The following is a 6742-nucleotide window of genomic DNA, read 5'->3' on the forward strand; positions in this document are numbered from 1 at the left end:
TCCCTCTAGTAACATCACCCTTAGTAGAGTCACTTTTAAGTGAAAACATATGGAACTTCAGAAAGCAGAAATGTATTTAGAATGTTAATACAATAGAATTTTCACATTCTCTCCCTCAATTAATAAAGCTGACACTCAAAATCTTTATACAATGCATGTTATTCTCACTTGTACTGCATATAATATACGTCACAAACAATAATGTGATGAAGTCTTACTTCTTTGTACTAGCATTTAGGGACTATTTGGATTAAATATAAATTTTCTAATCACCACTTCAGTGAAAAGATTTAGCCACTGTTTTGACATGGTAGAGCATATCACAAAGTATCTTGATCCTCACTTACTAGATTTACACAGCAATGTCTTGGGTAAGCAATCACGATACACAGACATCTGTTATCTTTCTTATTCAGACAACTCCAGAGGGAAATATTATTATACAGTGAGATTTTCAAAGGTAGAAAGGAAGTGAAGTATTCAGTTAATAATGATTTTCAGTCAGATGTCTAACTGCCCTTTGTGGCTTCAGAAATTCTCTCATACATACAGTATGTTATAAAACAATGAAACATCCTCATCTGAGACACCGACCTATTCTGGCCAGCATCAAAAAAAGATAACAGATACATGAGGGGGTTCAGCTGTGTAACGACAGGGTCAAGGACAGAGGTAAAAAAAGACGTAAGGGGATGACCAGGATTTGTCTTCAAAAGGAAAGAAATATAGGCTAACATGACAAAGATTTCAAAGTAACGTGGAATGTAACTCAGTCACTGCTTTTTACCCTTTTGTTTAAACAAAACCATTGTCTCACCCAATGAAATGGAAAGGCAACATACCTAAATCTCCCAAAGGCCATCTTTTTTTCCAGGCATTTTTTCCACAGTGAATTCCAGTAGTGAATTGATCAATACTTACCCCTGACAGTGAGAAATTGAAACTTGGAACCAACGACAGTAACATTGTTTCATGGACATAAATATGTCATTATTTATATTTAGTACCACTGTAGCAACCAAATGTTAGGATTTCAATAATCAAGGAGCTTCAATTTTCTGTACCTTTTTGTAACCTGTCCCCAAAACTTTACACCCTACAGACATATCTTTAATACCATCTCTGTGGTCAGTGGTGTTTCGTGTGTTCAACAGTGACAAAGAAGAAAATATATAAATATTGATAAAGTCTGCAGGTAATGATGGATGGAGAGCTGAATCATAGCAAGAATAGGTCATTTATATCCAATTAAAGAACAGATATAAAGAAAGCCAAATGTGCAATCATATATCTGGGAACAAATATAGGTAGTCATATTTGTAGGATGAAACATTCTGGAAAGCAGTAATTCTGAAAAGAATGTTAGGGTCATAACAGGTAGCAGATAAATAACTTAATAAGCATGGGCTGCCTGCGTCATGCTGTGGCTACAAGAGTTACGAAGACAGCTATTCTGATGCATAAGAAAGGAATAATGGGGTAGGCTCATTTATTTTGTAGATCACTATTGGAATACAGATCTTTAGGGCCTCCTTTTCAAAAGGCTTAAATACTGACACACTTGTCTCTCTTCCTCCAGAGGACAGCTAAGTGTCCTTATTTTGAAGCACGCAAATTAAAACTCTGTATAAAAGAACAGTACTTACAAGAGAAATACATGTGATTACACGCTTTAAAGCATTGTGGAATTCTGTCTTTTTGGCTATTCTTAGAAGCAAACATGCTTTTACAAGTAAACTTAGTAAAGTGGAAGTCAGGATGTGCTTTCTTTAAGAACAAAACAATTGAACCAACTTATTTTTCACATCTTCCATCTACCAAGGAATGTAACAGCTTGCTGGGAGGTCATAGAACACCTGATATACTCATCTATATAGAATACTGCTGGGCAGGGTGATCACTACTATATACAGATCTAGAGGGTTCCCTGTTGTCAGGCAGATTGTTGTTGAGAATTTTAGGATGCTTAGAGTAGTTAATTAAAGAGAAGCGCTGGGAGCATTGCGAGGCTATAAATTCCTCCCTCATAGCTTATGGGGCTCAGTGCTGGAACTTTCCATATGTCTGTTTTTAACTGGCATAAACTTGTTTTGACCTTAATCAGCATTTTAGACTAACATTACACAGGGAGGAGAAAGAGAGAAAAGGAGGGGAGAAGTTATTAGTCAAAGAGGCTTGCTTTACGACATATATAATGGAAAGACCAGCATTCCCGATTTATCCACCGGGATGTTAAAAGATTCAAAGCAAAGACAGCATGGCATTTTATAATCTAACTGTTCTGCAAGAACATAAATTAATACACATTTTGCAATCAAACCAGCAAGCACTTGAAGAACAGGTTTGTTGCATCTATAGGTATCAAATATCATAAAACATAAATTAACGAGTCTGTAGATTATTAAATGACAGTTGAGATGCCAGCTTTCCTTTTTTTATCATGGAAGATATTCCCAGGATCTGTGACATCTGTGGTGTCTAATCCCCCATAGAGAAACTGACATTAAAAGGAATTCACACTGTGGTAAAGCCATACACCATTACAATGTTAGCTATGGGTTTCCAAAGCTCTCCTGGATTCTAGGCTGTGGAGCAGAACATGAGTGAAAAATGACAAGGCTGGTTTCCATATTTGCATTGCAAACAATAGCTTTATAAACTGGGATTCTGAACTGCTTCACTGTGGTGAAGATTTCCAACATTTTTCACAAGGAAAAAAAAACAAATTTCTATACACCACTGTTCTCATCCGGTATCCTGAATGCCTTGCATCTTTCAAGAAATATTTCTTTCCAATTGCTACCCACACCATTTTCAGCACATGAATTAAATGTGATTTTTTAAATTTGATGAAATGGGAAGATATCACTGTGAAATATCACTGCAATCTCTCCAAACAAATTGTGTAGCTGACAAATTTATACATTATTCACAACAACTTTTCAGAGAAAAAATGACTAAGAACAAGGAATGAAGAAGTCTACTTCCTGCTCCACTTCATCCCAGGTAGTTAAGCAGTAAGGTCTTGCTCCCATTCCAAAGTCATGCTCTGCCAGTCTTCCATTCCTGATCTCATCCCTGTTCTTGCTTCCTCTCATAAACCCCTCAAATTTAACCACTTCTTTAATTCCATGTCTGGTAATGACAGTACCACAATTTTTTCTTTTTCTAGGTTTCTATCTTTCTATCTGCCTTTGGGTTGCTAATCTTATATCTCTGCATCCCCTCATTCCAACTTCATTAGATCCTTGCTGCACTATAAACCTTCCAGTACCAACCAGCTCAAAGAGTGACTCCTCCTTCTGGATAGAAGGTTCATGTCATTCAACGATTCTGTCATCATTCTCCCAGAAATACAACCTATGTAATTGTAGTGTAAACTATTTTTCACTATCACAGGACCAAACAGAAGAAATCCAGAAACTAGCAGATCACTTGATAGGAAACCACTGTTTCAAACTGCAATTTCATTTGTCATTTATTCATATCAGCTGTAAAACAGCTGCCACTTGCAAGTAGCTGGGGTAGCAGTTGTGAACAAGCAACTATTAGGGACAGACACTGTGAAAAAAACAGGCAAGTACCCCAGAACAAACTGTGTCAGTTTAAACAGAACTGCTAGGGAATCCAACTGAATTTGCATTCAACATTTGCCTCTGCTAGAAAGATTTCAAATAGGAAGCTATTTCTGCTCCATTACTTTTAGAAATGAAAGGGACATGACCTTTAAACATCTCATACAAGGAACTGTAGGGCTCAAGCTCATTTACAACTCAGGACTAAGCCTTTATAGTGGTATGGCAGTAACTCCACACATAAAAACATCCAAAATACTTCATTTCTAAAGCATTAATCATACTTTCCACTAGCCTTGAAACACAGCATTCCTTCATCCAAAATAGCATATCCAAATTAATACTACATATTTTTACTTTGCTGCTATGATGAGAATAGCAATTACTATGTACATAGTTTCCACTTATTTAGTCAAAATTACTCACTCTTTAAAAAAGAACATTTTATACTAGCTTATATGACAGTAAAGATATAAATGACAACATTCGATAGCATAATATTTACCTCTCGTATAAGTTAAATCACCCATTATGTTTACCTGAATTGCAACACTGTCCTATCATTTTATATTCACATCTCACTAGACCTTTCTTTTTCCTTCAGTATGTCAAATAATGTTGCAATGAGTGCTTCACCGTGCACTGTATGATATCTAGGATAAAAGCATAATTAATTAGCACTGAGGAGAAAGAGAAGAAACTTCAACAAAAAGCCCAAAATAACTAAAATGAAGGTTCAAGTTACATCAGAAGAATCACATTTAAAGAAAGGGACATACGCCATTCTAAAAGAATATAAGCAATGTAAATAAAACACTGAAACAATTTTTTGCCCCCCATAGTCATCTAAGAAAGGAGACACCTCGTCATCAGGTGGTAAACACTAACAATATCAGAATTACCGCTCAATCCTAGCAATCTCTTTTTTTTCTGTATTCCCCAATACTATCTACTTCAAGTATTCTGTCCCATTACCCTGAACTCTTTAAGTTGTCTCAACGCAAGGTGAACATACTCAATGCTTCTCAGAAAGACGACATCTGTTGAGTACAGGGACAGTCACAGTGAATTGGTGGTCCCCGAAAGCACCTGTCTTACTGCACAGAAACACAACAGCCACCCTGTGCAGCACTACAGGTTCTGTTTACTCTGTGTTTAATTTATTTTTAATCCAGGCACATAATAGATCACACAAGTACAAATCTATGAACAAAAGGAACTGTGAGATGGAAAAAATTCCTAAGTTTTAAAAGCTTTAGCTTTCTAATGGGAGCTGATGTAAATCACATTTTGAGTCACTGAAAATATGATTAGGTAAGGGAAAACATTCTGAGCCATAACATCACCAAAACATAGAAGTTGTAGCTCCATTCTGGTTTGCATTTAGATGGCAAGATATTTTGCATAATGACCATCTTTCTGTAGGTAGCTATAATACCTAGCACAACGAAGCCTTCACCTCTGTAGCAACAAAGCAGCCTCCAGACTACGTATCAGACAACAACCTTTTAATGTGTTATATTCTAATCTTAATCAAAATCAAAAGTCAGCTCTGAGGCTATCAAAATCCATAAAAAAGCAGGAACACTTGTCACACGAGCATGAAATCCAACAAGCTACTAATATCAGTCTGATAATCACTAAGTATAAGAAATTGTTTATTCTAGACGATGGTGGCAATGTTTTGGCAATTGTGTGATCAATATGGATATAGATCCACTAAGTAGATTTTCCCTACTGTTAAACAAATGTGTATCTTATTGTGGAACTAAGACAATGAAATATGGAATTTAAGGTCCACACAGAAACCATAGTTCCTCTATTACCAAATCTCAAATCATGTCAGATATCCTTGCATTTATATCCAAATCTCAATTTTATGCAGTATTGCTGAAAAACCAATGCTGACCTAAATGTTGAATACTATGCTCAAATAAAATGAGTCAAAAACGAGGTAACACAACACTGACATTCCAGGTGGTATGAGCTGTACAGAAAAGACTCCTAGCTGTCTTCCCAAGGTCTTTGGGTGCATGAAACAGGCATGCGTTCCAGCTCTTCAATGGCATAATGACTAAAATGTTATACTGAAGATCAGGCAGTTCCCTAGAAAAGGGTGTCTGACCTACCGGTAGTCTTCTAAATTGCCTACAGGCTTGCAGGTACAGTAGCCAACCACCTGCCAGTATGAGAGCCGCTTGACGGCCATTTTTTCATGGTAACAGCTCAACGCTGTAGCTTCCATTCCCAACACAGTTTCTGCAACCCTAAAGTTCTACAAGTTGGGCCAGGTAGACTGAGGTTTTCCTTCACGTCTGAATGCTAAAATCAGCCTGAAGATTTTTGGCAGAGTCACAAGCAACTATATAAAAGCAACCTGAGGCAGCCAGAGGCAAAAAAAAAAAAAGTAAGCAGTAGGAAAGTCAAGGACACAAGAAGAAAGGCATGGTAATACATCCCTGAGAGAAAGCTGAGAGAGACAGCAAGAGAGCAAGTGGACTTTCTAAAACAAAGGAACTAGAAGCCAAGAAATTATTTGCTGCCATTTGATCCCAACCATATTTAGATAAGCAGTACTATATGTACTATCTGTGAATAAGGAACTGCTTTTGTGTCTTTCCATATAAAAATTTCTTCTCTTAACAGAAACAACCTGTAAAACTCTAAACAACAAGTAATAAAGCTCTGATGCTATTAATATCCTGCATTTATAAAGTACCACTTGTCATCAAGAATAGTCAGTGTACCTCAGTCAGTCACTCGGAGAGAAACAGACCCATCATAAAACGTTCAGCAAGTGGTTGCATGATTAGTAAAGGACAGTGAAACATAAATCTGCATTTGGCTAAAAATAAATGGGCAAGAAAGAATACAACCAAATTTGCTATGGACACCAGAAATTCCTACATCTCTGTTTTGGAAGATGTTCTTCCTAAGTACCCATGTAAATGGCCAACAATCTATGTGTTCTAATATACTTAGATAATTTATTTTAAAAAGAGCAATGTGATTTGTCATTGTACCTGCAGTGGATGTAACACAGGATTCACACTGACAGGTTACTTCAGCATTTTCCTTCAGGAAAATTCTTTTATCCAAAATATATAATATGCTCGCTCTAATAATTCAGATATCTACTCACTAGCACTGGAACTATCCAGAACTCC

This window comes from Numenius arquata, chromosome 13, assembly GCF_964106895.1.
Source record: "Numenius arquata chromosome 13, bNumArq3.hap1.1, whole genome shotgun sequence".
Lineage (NCBI taxonomy): Eukaryota > Metazoa > Chordata > Aves > Charadriiformes > Scolopacidae > Numenius > Numenius arquata.